Genomic DNA, 14406 nt, shown 5'->3' on the forward strand with positions numbered 1-14406 from the left:
CTAAAATGAGTTATCTGGCCCTCCTTCGGTTAGAATGGCCTTAGGCCCAAAAAGTACCGAGGTTTGAGGGTGTTCGGTCCCGTTGTCCTATCTAAATATAGAATCCATAAAGTTCAATTTACTCTTAACCTATATATTATTATTTTCAAAGATATAAGTACTGAATTCTGACAAAAGAAATAAGAGATATGAATAGTGAATATTAACATGGGTTCAATCTTATTGAACATAACTGTTGAAAAAACAAATTATATACCTCATTAAGCACTGTCGAATAACTGAGATCATGGCCAGACATCAAAGTGGTGACAAATACAGCAACATAAGTTTTCTGAGGGAACCTCTCCATGGCAATAGATATGGAAGCCCCGCCAAAGCTATGGCCGACCAAAATAACCCTCTCCTTCGGTGGGAGAGACTCCATTAATTCAATCAAGGGCTTAACGTAGTCTGAGGAGGAATTGACTTGTTGTACCTGCTTAGGATTTATCTCAAATGCTGTTAAGAGTTGTCCCACATCGGTGAGGGACAAAGTTTACTATGTGCTTATATGGTCTTGGGCTACTCCTTGTATTGCCAATTGGTTTTATGGTGGAACCCCAATTTCATCATGGTATCAAAGTCAAGGGACGGGCCCGTACTACCACGTGAACAGGTGGGTCCCTTTTGACCTTACGTGAATGGGTGAGCCCTGACTTGGCTCCACGTAGGCTAAGAGATGTCACATGAATAGGTGGGTCCCTATTGGCCCCGCGCAAATGGGTGAGCCCCAGCTTGGCTCCACATGGTTACCGATGTGTGGAACTTCACGTGACCCATAAAATGGGGTCTCACGTGTGGGGGAGTGTTAGAATTCCTTTGTCCCACATCGGGCAAAAAGCTTGAAAACAAGCTCTCTAAATTGAATTACCCCACTCTAACTAACATCGAGGTCTTTTGTATTAAAACCCTACACCTGACAGATTAAGCAGGTGGCCAAGTGAGGACAGTATCAGTGCTGTTAGAATGGGCCCATGGCCCGTCTACCTGAAATTTAAGATGGTGTCAGAGCCAAGGGACGAGCTCGTACTGCCACGTGAACGGGTGAGTCCCCTTTGACCCCGCACGAATGAGTGAGCCCCAACTTGGCTCTACATAGGCCAAGAGATGCCACGTGAATGGGTAAGTCCTCATTGGCCTCGCGCGAACAGATGAGCCCCGGCTTGGCTCCACATGGTTGCCGATGTGTGGAACTTCATGTGTGACCCATAAAACGGGATCTCACGTGCAGGGGAGTGTTAGAATTCCTCTATCCCACATCGGCTAGAAGGCTTGAGAACAAGCCCTTTAAATAGAATTACCCCACTCTAACTAACACCGAGACTTTTTGTATTAAAACTCCACACTTGACGGATTGAGCAGGTGGCCAAGTGGGGACAGTATCGGTGTTGTTGGAGTGGGCCATTGGCCTGTCTACCTGAAATTTTAAGATGGTATTAGAGCGGGTTATCCTCGTGTGAAGCCAAAATGTCATACGCGCTCCATGTCACCCAATTGTTGTCCACGTGTAGGCTTGAAAATCGGCCACATGTGCGGGGACGTGTTGAAAGTTTTCCCACATCGGTGAGGGACAAAGTTTGCTATATACTTATATGGTTTTGGGCTACTCCCCATATTACTAATTGATTTTATAGTGGAACCCCAATTTCATCAGATGCTACCATGTCTAGAGTTGTAACATTGTGCCCAATTGAGTTCAATAGCGTTGCCAATTTATACCAGAACTAGCATAAAGTGCCTTTTGCAATCTAACCTTTGGCTCGGTTGGTTTTGGTTGGGTGGAATTCGAGTTGGGGTGCAGATTGTTGCTAAGCAAAGAAATAAAAGGAAAGGAACCAAATCCTTCACTCTAATACATTTCATCTTTCAATTCGTAGGCCTCACCTAGTTACCCTTTTTTGACAAAAAAATAAAAAATAAAATAAAACTAGTTAGCGCTGAAGTATTTCAACTTTATACCACGTGTATTTTTGTATGAGGTTCCAAAACAAGTCTATCAAGAAAGTTTGATGCCTATTCACTCTAGTGTTAGTTCGATCTTTTTCAATATATTTACCTTAACAAGTAACAATTTAATCTACTAAATAATGCTTAATATTAATCAATGCAGCCTCTTTCTTGTTTTCCATTTTAACTCCCATCTTGCAATAAAATACACAGGAAATATAGGATCACCTATTGTCGTCGGTGCATATTAGTCAACGTGCGTGGAGAGCAAGGGTTATATATCTTTATAAACTCCGATAGCGTGCAACGAAATTTTAAAAGAAAATGAAATAAAATAAAACAAATGTAATTGGACCCAAGTATTTCTGTGACATCCCACATCGTTCAGGGGAGTAGATCCTCTAAGCCTTATATGTATATTCTTATCTTTACCTAGAACAAGGCCTTTTGGGAGCTCACTTGCTTCGGGTTCCATCGGAACTCTGAAGTTAATCGGGTTCCCACAAGAGCATTCCGAGGATGGGTGACCTACTAAAAAATTCTCGTCTGAGTTCCCAGAAAGAAAACCGTGATGGCGTGGTCGGGACCTAAAGCGGACAATATCATGCTACAGTGGAGTCGAGCCCGGGATGTAGAAGGGGCCCGGGTCAGGATGTGACAATTTGCATTTTTTTTTCGGTTGGAAACTTATAAGATCAAATTTAAGTTAAAATAATTATCATGAAAAAAGCATAAATCTATTATAAACAAAGGCCATCTAACGACCATATCCTTCTTAATTAATTAAGAATGTAATTTTGTAAACTTAAAGCAGAATCTTAAGAGAATTTGGAGATCAAATTATCATAGACTTTTATATTACTTGAAAGGTAAGAAAGCCCATCATGGTTAATATAAATAAAAAAAAGATTAGAAGATGAACATACAATTTTCATACATATGAGCCTTTCTCTCCCCACCTCCGTCGTTTCTTCTCTGGCGGAAAGCAATTATGCCGATGTATTCTGGGTGGGTTGGATCCCCACCAATTCCCTTCCTTTCTAACAACTAACAATTTATTCTACTAACACTTTCATTTGTCAAAAAAAAAAAATACATATATATCAATTTAAGAAAATTAAGTGTTTTAATAACCAAGACTTTGATTTATTTTGTGAACATTTTAGTAAAAAATTTAAATTCTTATTAAGGTCTAGAGAAATTTATTTTCATTTATAAGTCAAAAGTCTGAGACAAAAACAAATAAAGTTTTTATTTTTTATTTTTTATTTTTTAACATAAGAGATAGCAAATTGCTGACCCTAATACTAACTCCAATGGTTGGGGTTAGAACTTTAATTTTTAGTTTTAGCCCATAAAATTTAGGTTCTAACCCAGAAATCGTTTTTCTGCTCCAATGGTTTTGGCTGAAAATTTTAGCTTGAAATTATTACAGAATGCATTTAGCCTACTATTTTTTTGGGTAACTTTTTTAAAAATAAAATTGATGTGAATTATTCTAATTTATTTTTATGAACATTTTAATTTAAAAATATTTAAGTTCTGATAAATAATGAAAAATTACTAAGCCTATCTCATTGTTACACATATGCACCACATGTAAGAACATGAAAAACCATACAACCTACCCCATTCTTAAACATAAATACATAGGTGGGTAGACAGAATAAAAGAAGAATTGTTTGATGAAAGAAATATGATATCCAACTGGATAATTACAGGAAAAGGTGAAAAGTGAAAAATCATTGATCCTCATATTTTGATATATACAATCTTACAAAACAACTAAACTGAATTAATTACTTGAATAAAACAAAATATGAGTAAAACCAGTAAAATAAGGAGACTTACTCAAAATAGGAGAATGAGGAAGAGGAAGAGAAGAGAAGAGGGAGAGCTCCTTCCATACACTATCCAGAGTGTGCGCCCATTTGTAGGCACAAACAAATAATAAAGTGTGGCGTGCTCTACTCTAATCATGTGTGAACCCCTTTTTTAACTCTTAAGCAGCATGATTTTTTTTTTTTACTTATAAGTTAGAGGTTTTAGGTTCGAGTTTCGTCAAAAACAAATTTGAATCACATTATTACTAACTCATTGTGAGGTTAAACTCACCCCTCATCTTTAGTATAGATATTATCGTTACCTAAAAAATAAATATCAGTTTTTAAAAATTAAAAAAAAAAAATCAAACATAGCCAAAACTACAAATGAATGGACTCAAATACCCTCAAAATTAAAAACAATATAAACCTAAAATCCAAAGCCTATTAGATAAAAGTATGGAAATTTCATAAGCTTATGAATAATTCTGAATTGACTGCCAAGAAAATTTGTTGTATGCGATTATATCAACCTATCAATTATGTAACTTTTGTTAGCGAAAAAGCAAAGTTTCGTTTGATTCAACCCTACTGGTACCACATATAAAACAACTGAATTCTAGTGACTATCAGAAATTAAATTTGATGATGTTGATTCAAGGGGGTGGAAGAAAAAATTAGGAAAATCCATTTACAATTTCTACAATGAAATGAAATCATTAGTGAAAGCAAGCCAAAGAGCTCCTTTCAACTTCTATGACTGACATGTATAAGTTGAATATCAGAGTGCAACAAACAAGACTACAAACTAATAAAAATATTATTAAACAAACGAAAATGTCGAAACGGCTACAAAACCGCAAAATATTACATCGTGACTAACTTAACTTCATACTAAACTATAAGCTATATTTATAGGGGCAAAACCTAGAAACCTTAATTCGGATGGGCTAAGCCCATATATTAAACTAACAAACAAACTCAAATAATCAAATAATCATCAAAATAATATTTTCCAACACCCCCTGTCAAACTCATGATGATACATGACATGAGTTTGCATACAAGCAGATGCAGATTGGCACTGTTAGACGTAGTGGATTTGACTTAACTTGATTTGACTTGGAAAACTGGCAGCAAATGCCAATTCTAGCAAACGATCTAATTCTAGAAAATGATCTAATTTATAACCAGATACACAACGCTACTTAAGTGGTCAGAAGTCCAAACACTCAAGTGATCATTGTGAAGAACAATGGCAGACACCTGAACTGTGTGGGCCTTTAAAACGAAGTCCACCATATTTTACTTCTTGCCTGTGTGGGCCTCTCAAAACGAAGTCCACAATATTTCTTTTTCTTTGGGAAGTATTATTGGCACTCCAAAAATCTCATTCTACATTCCTCACAAGTATATTTTTCTTTCCAAATATAAAAAGTTTGAAGTGTATAATGAGATTTTTGAAATGCCAATAACAATTCCCTTTCCTTTTTTCTTTTTTTTTCTTCTCTTTCTTTGCCTATTTTTTCTCTTTTTCTCTTCCTTTTTTCTTACTTCCCTTTCTGGAGGTCTAGTATTCATACGATATTGGTGCGGGTTGCAACATCGAGTACGGTTTAGGTGCGGGGCGGCGAGGTGGTGCAACGGTCATTGGCGAAGCTACGGCAGAGCAAGGAGGGGCAGCCGCCCCTCCAGTCGTTGGAATTCAACACTGAGAATGAGAATCTACTCCTCTGCAGTCGCTGCTTTTGTGTGTGAAGAGCACTGGGAAAGAATCAGAAAACCATAAATTATGAGGCGCAAGAATTCAAAGCCCTGAAAACAACGACTTACAGAGGAGATTTGGTTGCCTATCTTCTCCGATTAGGAGGAAAACCAGAAGATGAGGGTGTTAATATTGCAAGGGAAAACTCGATCGTCTTTTGCTTTTGATTTTTTGCCAAAATTGGTACTGCATTTGTTGTGATATATCAAAACTGCCACTGGGCCTAATGAGCTCGGCCCATTAGGTACTACAGTCTAATGCTCAATCATGAAAAATGATCCCGACCAAAGATTTGATGATGGCCTTTATAGGAAAATCATTTTCCCAGTTGGTTCTTACTTTGGTGATGTCACTTTTATGTTTCATGGTACATATTCTTTTGGGTCAACAATCCAAAGGCAATTGGCCTTCTCATCACGTATGATTACCATATTAACTAGCTATCACAAATAAAAGATAATGAAAAGAGATCCTCTCCGGATCTCTTTCATCAAAGCCTGCAGATCAAGGAATCCGAGTCCTTGAAATTTGATTCAACGATTAAAATTATTATAATTTTTAAAAAGGTCTCTGTTTTTAGCCGTTGGATTAAATTTCAAGGATCCGGATCACTTGATCCAAGGACTTTGGTGAAAGAGATCCGGAGAGGATCTCTTTCAAAAGATAACATCATCAACAATTTTTACCACCTTTGTTTTTTCCTTTTATCTTCATTCTCTTGTTTATGTCACTTAATTTTTATTACTTTATTGAATGCAAACGCAAATGCAAATGCTAGAAAAAAAACAAACGACTGAAAGGTAGAAAGTGACACTGAATATTATTTCCCATATATTAGAGAAAAATAATTTGAAGATTGGGAGGTGCAAAAGCTACAAATTAGTATATAAGCTTCTTATATTGGTTCTAATGTTACTGGTTACAACCGATTCGGCGAAGAGTGTTTTCGTCCCTCTGCCCGACAATTCCTTGCTTCGTCACTAACTACAGTGGTCTAGTTCGTCGAACTTGAATGCGATGATTGCAACGGTTCGAGCAGGTAAGCGGACTGGGGGTCGGGCTACAAAGATCGCGGAAGGTGAGGAAGGACGTCAGAACAAACTGAATGTTTTTTTTTTTTTTTTTTTAAACAGACCTTTTCCCAGACTTTGTTCTTGCAAACAATAAATCACAACCAAACAACCAAAACATGAACGATGACAAAGACAAATTGATACCAACAAGAGCAGTTTAAATCTCAAATGATCGAACATGTTCTGATACTAATTTGAATATCAGAATGCGATAAACAAGACTACAAACTAATAGGAATATTATTAAACAAACGAGAATGCCGAATTGTCTACAAAACCGCAAGAAACTATATCGTAACTAACTTAACTTCATATTAAACTATAAACAATATTTATAGAGAACAAAACCTAAAAACTCTAATTCAAATGAGCTAAACCCATATACTAAACTAACAAGCAAACTCAAATAATCAAATAACCATCAAAACAAATATTTTCCAACAGTATTGATTTACCAAAATAGATTTTCTTTGTATTAAAACAAACCAAATAGAGTTATCTTTAGAATTGAAGATTTGGTACCCTAATTTTTTCATCCTCCATGAATAGAGTAATTTAGGCGCTGACTGATGTTGGTTAGTGTTTTTGACATTTCCATGGTGTTGAAACCTTTTTGGTGAAGTCCATCTTTTGATAGTCCAATTCAGTTTTTTTACGATGAGTTAGATTAAAAATACTATCTAAGGGCCCGTTGGTATTCTATTTGAAATTTTTTATCATTTCTTAAAACATTTCTTAAGAATATTTCTTGAAAACAATTTTCTTTAAAACTTAAAAACTTGATTGGTTTGCGATTTAAAATTTTTAAATCTTACGACTAGACAAATAAATCTAAAAAGAGGAAAGATGAGGAATGAAAGTAAGAGATGATTAAAGGAAAGAGAAAGAAGAGAGAGGAAAAGATGAGATAGAGAGGAAGAGGAGTGAGAGAAAGAACCGAGAGAATGAAGAGAGCAGATTGGAGGAGAGACGAAAAGGGTAAAAAAAAAAATAGGAGAGAGAACAAAGGAGAGAGAGAGAGAGAGAGAGAGAGAGAGAGAGAGAGAGAGAGAGATTTGAAGTGAGAGAGGTGGAGGGAGAAAAAAGAAAGGAGTAAGTTTATAAAAAAAAGAGCTTTAATGAAAAGGGCTTGAGCCAACAAATATTTAACCAAAAATCATCCCGAAATGTTATTTAACCAAAAGGGCTCAAAGTTTAATAAAAAAATTATCCAAAACTATTGTCCACGGGCCAACAAATATTCTACCGGGTCCATGCACCACCATAAGGACCAAAACTATTGGCACTATCTTGGGAATGTCTCCGCCTCCTCATCTTCTTTTTCTCTTTGTCTTTCCTTGACCACTTTCCTCATGCCTGCTTTTCTCTCGCCTTGAGCCATTTTCTTCATATATGATCTTCTTCCCCACCTCCCCATTCTCTTTTCCCTTTTAACTTGACTTTTCTTTAAACGAAGCTTTCTTCTTCTTTCCTAATGATTGCCCACTGTCACTTGCAGTAGAATCATGTCCCCGTGGCAGGGGATCATCTTCATCATCTAACTGCCAATTGCCTGGTAATTCCCCAATTTCAAAAACAACCAAATCAAAGTTTTAAATCGAAGTTGAAAAATGAAGCATTCATCGGAACAAAGCAGCCGAAACAAGTTCAAAGAAGTTTAATGGCAAAAACCAGCGAAAAAGTGTCTGAAAAAAAAAAAAAAAAAAAAAAACTTAGATACAGTGTTTGTTTTATCTGTGCACAAACAAATACTGTATCTGGAAAGAAAAGAACCAAAATCCAGAAACAGTGACTTAAATTCCAGAAACAGTCTATGTTTTAACCTTTGACTGTTTCTTTTCTTTCATGCATCAGTTGATTATATTTAAGAAATATGGTGCTTATTTTGCTTTGAATCCTAATACAGTGAATTTCACTATTTCTTTTCTAACTTACATTTAAGAAACAGTTACTTAGATTCCAGAAATAGTAACTTAGATTTCCAGAAACAGTGACTTAGATTTCAGAAACAGTGACCTGTTGTTATTATTGAATAGCATGCAGATTTCAAATTTATTTTCTAGAGAAACAAACGATGAAAACTTATAGTTGGGCCATTTATCCATTAACGACAAAAATCTGGAATCAACCTAAAAAAGTTAGAGGTAAAATCAACAAATAATAATTTATTATAGTTGGGCCATTTTTAGTTGGACTACTTTAATATGGGTTTTGTACTAATCATTAAACAAAACTTATAACATGGTTTTTTTTATTAAAACTAAAAGTTTTCAAGCCATTTTCATTAGTTTTCCCTTATAAAAACTCACATTTTATGTTTTTAGAGAATAGACTATATTTGAGTTCAGTTTTTGAAATAGTTCTACCAAACAAGTTTTTAAGGCCTAAATTTTGACAATTGTTTTTGAGTTTAAGAAGTTGGATTCAAGTAGAGTACCAAACATGTCCTAAGGATTTCAGACATATTGTAATTGGAGTTAATTATAAGGCATTTAAGTGCCGTACTAAATATAAAAAAAAAAAAAAAAAGTCTATTCAAGTGTGTTTTTTACTACAATTGATAGTTTTTTAAAAAACTGACATTTGTAAATTTAAAAACTAAATTTTAGCTATATATGATAAATTCTCTTTTTCATAATTATTCTCTTAACACCTCCAATAATATTAAACTAGCCCAATGGCCCTTTTTATACTAGTAATCGTCCCAAAGAAAATGAAATTATGAGAGAGAAAAGTGCCACTCACACAATTTTTAACTTAAATAAAGGTTGTAACCGTTGACAACGTATGAACAAACTTCTGAACTTTATTGTCTAAAATATATGGGGGTAGTGCTATCTATATGCTCAATTAATTTCTCAAACACCCTTTTCATTTTTTAGTCATCGGATTGAATAAATTTAAAAATAAATAAATAAAACAAATTAATAAGAATGTGCAAGATGTAAAAATGAATGTGTGAATAGCATTATCCTAAAAATATGTAAACTTTAACCACCACAAAGTGGCCAGTGGTTGGGATGAATTTCAAACCCGTATTACACACAGCACGTCCTGTATTCGATTTCTAGCACTGATGAATCACACGATTGTAGTTAAAAGGAGGCTAAAATCCTTATGTGAATCTTTCTGACATAGACTTATGTTACATGCTCGGCTGTGTGCTCCCCGTGCGTTTCCGAGTTGTAGCCTTCTCCATTCAACATTGGAGTCCAACGCCTCTTTATGTTGGGAGAGTTTGGGGTGCAAACTAGGGTTTCTGGTTTAAGGCGTTAAGTTTTTAACCTGCTAGAAGAAGATATGCTGATTCGAAATGTTGTCGTCATTGCATTTTCCGTATGAAATTTCCGGGTCATTGGAGACCTGCTGTTGGGCTTGACTCTAATGGCCATACTGGCCCATAAATCCATGTAATTAATTAATAAGGGGTTGGGTCATTTATATGTACATGTTAAAGAGAGACAATGCTATTGAACTTCGTACTCAATGACACCCTGGACAAGGACATCCTGAACATCAAGATGAGTCTCACTCTACACGAACGCACCTTTAACATATAGTATAAAACGAGCTAAACAATGGGCAACCTCATTAGTTATTACAAGATTGATGAACAAAACAAAGCTTTTATCAGACACTCGATAAACCAAGATTGGAACAATCCACCATGTTGTAATAGATTGCAGCAACAGAAGCAGCATAATCACTCTGGCTTATCAACTTTGATGTTCAAGATTTATAACATGTTAATTTACATTAATGGTAGGAGAATTATTCTCATTCCTAATTTTTCTTGCGTTCATTAGCAAATATAGAATTAGAGTATATGTGCCTTCTAAATTACAATCCGCAATCTAATACTTGAGAAACTTGGAGTTATATTCAAAAAGTATGACCTCATCTGACGTCTCCGAAAGGTTGATTCATATTCCATTCCTCAAAAATAACATTTTTTCATCAACGTATTTGTTTTTGAACAAAAAAAAAAAATCTCTAAAATCCACAAGACGACATGTGGACTTTAACTCAAGAAAAGTTTTGCTTGCTTCTTGTCAAAAAACTTATTTTCTTGTAATTGAAACTTTGAATCTTTGGAAAAGTCTCTAGTCCTTTCGACATTTCTTCCTTTGTTCTTGAGTGTCCTTCTGAATTGTTTCACAAACAAAGCCAAATCCTCATCAAGAGAGAGATCTTTTGATCTCACAATAGCTTTAGCTTTTTGAATCCCTTGGAAAGCAAAATCCTTCCCCTTTTTCCAGACTACATCTTCCATATCAAGAGTAAGAGAATCAAGGACAATCAAACCTTGAGCATACAAGAAGATTTGACACTACTCACTCCAAGCAATGTAATCTGTTACATCGAATAAGGGAGGAGAGTTAGAAGAACCAGCAAATCAGTCACGATCCAAGGTGAGATTCTACCTAATACCAGTAATACCCAAAGACCACTATATGTATATCTAAAGTAAGGCTCTAATACCAATTGAAATTGGATACAAGGCAGAATATCCTAAAAATAAAATTTTAATTTTGCAAAGTAGACTAGCCAAATGAGATGGTCAACTAGTTAAAAGTTAGTCAGTGATAGAAAGTATATTTGCAAGAACATATCCAAGTTGAGGAGTACGTCCAACTAATCAGAGTCAGCCCAAATTTTCACAACACAAAATCCTAAACTTGAACACAATACATATCAGTTCAAACAGCAGTGACAAAGCAATTATGAATTAATAAAACAACAGTGACAAAGCACTTATGAATTAAAGTATACTAGATTGACTAGTCAAGCTTATCAGTAAACTAAGTACAGATTCGTCAATTAACCAAACGCAAATTATGAATCAAACTTAATTCACTACAAGTTATCCTAGTCAATAACAATTCAATTCATAGCACATAATATGCAGTGTAAACTTAATCACAAACACATATCAATTAACAACTCAAATGATGCATGAAACATATACTAGTAAATAAGATATGTGAACAAGTTTAAGAGACAAAAGACGCAATAAGTTTTTGGCCAAAAAAACACACATCTGGGTTAAAAAGTTGGAGACTTTCCACTGAGTCCAATCCACTAATGCAAATAAGGTTCATACAAAGATCCACACGAAGCTCAGTTCCTATATTTAATCTATGGAGTGGCTTAACCTTTGTACAACCTTACTTTGCACGAGTTAAGGATTCCTTCAGTCTTCACAAAGTGGCAACTCCTGCTGAGCTCATCACCTTATGGCACCGAAATGAAGTCATCTCTAGTCTTCATGTAATACCCCGTATTTAAAAAAAAGTGTATGTGTATTATTTTTGTATTACAAAAGTTTTGTATCCCTATGTAATTGTATTTCCTTTATGGACAAATATACAATGAGAAACTGTCGATTTTCTATTGGATAAGACAAACGATATATGACCTTAATAGTTGTTTAAATAATTTTTAACATACTCTAGATGAGAAAGAAAAATAGAACAAGAAATTACGAAAATTTCAGAAGTATCCTTCAAAATTAAAATTTATATTTGACATACTAAACATCGATAAAACGCCAAAAGATATCTTTAGTAACAGTAAAACACCATTTGAACTCACTTCGTCATTCATTTTTTTGAAAAGATATATTGGGCCCAAATTTGACACTGAAATCTAAAAAACCACCATTCACCGTAGAAATGGTATTTGAACTGGAAACAACTTACTTTGTTAATGGATACTTCATTCCTCCGTGAGTATCTCTATATATAAAGCCTACACTTGAGTGAACAGTGTTTTCTTGAGGTCACAAACTTCATAAAAAATAAATGGATAAAAATGCCTCCCAAACAAAAAAAGTTCAAAAGCAATCCAAAATAATGCACCAAATAATAAAGGAGTATATTCATCATATAAACAGTATTTTTTTAAATAGTTAATTCTTTTTGTACATTTTTTTATTTTATTTTATTTTATAATTAGTACCTCACAATAGGCTAGTAATAATGTAATTCAATTAGTTGTTAATCAAATATTATTTTCTCTATTTTGAAACAAGTTCAAAACATCTTAAGAGACATGTAGTGCAGGTTATAAAAAAGTCTTTCGCACGCACATAATAATGTGATTCAGTTAGTTGTCAAATAATTGTTTTTTTTTTCTTTCAAACAATCGATATTATCTACACTAAAGAGAAAGAGGGTGGGCTTAACCTCATTATGAGCTAGAAATATTGTGATTCAATCAGTTGTTTATTAATTATTATTTTCTCTATTTTTAAACATGTTCAAAATATATTAAGAGTCGCATACCGCCGTTGATAAAAAAGGTTTTTCATACACGCACAATTATGCGATTCAATTAGTTGTATTATTTTCTCTATTTTTAAACATTTAAAAGGCACGTAGTGCCAATTAAAAAAAATAAAAAAATAAAAAAAAAACTTTTCATACGCGTATAATAATATGATTCAATCAGTTGGATTATTCTAAAGTGCTCTACCACTATAAACACAAACTCGTACTTTTGAAATAGACATCCCACGTTCATTCAAAATACCTTGTGCTAGGCAAACCATTTAATCATTGTGATTCCTAAAGGACTTGCTCCTAATTAATTTGGCACACTTGGCTTGGATGGTACTGATATGGATAGAGACAAGACAATGTGTACAAACCTAATTAGACGATCAGATTTCAGTCAGGAGTTCCTCCATCCAATCACGCCTCACGATTGCCACTTGCCATGCAGATTAACACTTTTGCATCACATCATGTACCCATTATTTGAAGAATTATTTGGCGCTTGAGGATATCATATGGTGAATGAGAAGTAGTGTTTCGTTAACGTAAACAAAGGATTGGTAAGAAACTATGATAAAATATCTGGGAATGTAAGTCACAGCCAAAAATCCATAAATAAAAAAAAGGATGAAAACCTTGGGAAAATGTAGCCTGTGTTGGAGGAATGGAGATCCTCCTCCAAAACGTAAGCAAATCGACATCCATCCGTCCTAGTAGATCCTAGATCATCTACATGCCTCTCTCATGGTCATTTTACACTATTACACTATTTTCTTTCCTTGCTTTCTCGTGTTTTGGAGTGTGGGGCTCCACGGTCGACAACTTGCGCCATCATGGGTGCCATTGTCAAATACTTTGACCTCTTTAATTATTCTTTCCTCACGGCAGAAAGAGGGCAGGCGCCTGTGGAATCATGAATCGAGTCACGATAAACACTTGGTTTGACATTCTGCGTATTTTGCATTAACTTCGAAAACGGCCATTTGAATCGGTCAAACTCATCATCTCATGTGCAATTACAACACTGGTGAAGCATTTTGATTAGGTTCTATAGCACCGCTTTGAAATAAAGAATTTTAACGAAAAGTCTACGGTGCTATTCATTTTAATGAAAAAACATATTTTTACATTAAAAATAAATAAAGAAAATTAAAATATATTACACATAAATCAAAGTTTTCAAGCCCTTATCGTTAAAACTTAAAATTTTCAAACCCTTTTCATTAGTTTTCCTTTTGAAATATCACACATAAATCACATGTACTAATGAAAATGCAAATTAAAATATATTATAAGTTGAGCTTCGATGTACATCAATAATAATTGCATCATACCACTAATGCGCATTCGTTTCGTATTGTTATGAGAGTACATGTTAAAAAAATGTTATTCTGACGCGTATTATAAAGAAATTTTCCTCAAAATGACTATTTAAATTTGTTTCTTAAAACTTCATCTTCCCTTCACACTTTCCACTGTCT

At 34.5% G+C, this 14406-nt stretch overlaps 1 pseudogene; it reads right to left on the reverse strand.

Moving 5' to 3' along the window:
- On the reverse strand, positions 1-1941 carry LOC148690765 (methyl jasmonate esterase 1 pseudogene; annotated as a pseudogene).
- Positions 1942-14406: the final 12465 nt, after the last annotated feature.

The sequence above is a fragment of the Pyrus communis genome, chromosome 15 (assembly GCF_041283825.1).
Source record: "Pyrus communis isolate YQ-2024b chromosome 15, ASM4128382v1, whole genome shotgun sequence".
NCBI lineage: Eukaryota > Viridiplantae > Streptophyta > Magnoliopsida > Rosales > Rosaceae > Pyrus > Pyrus communis.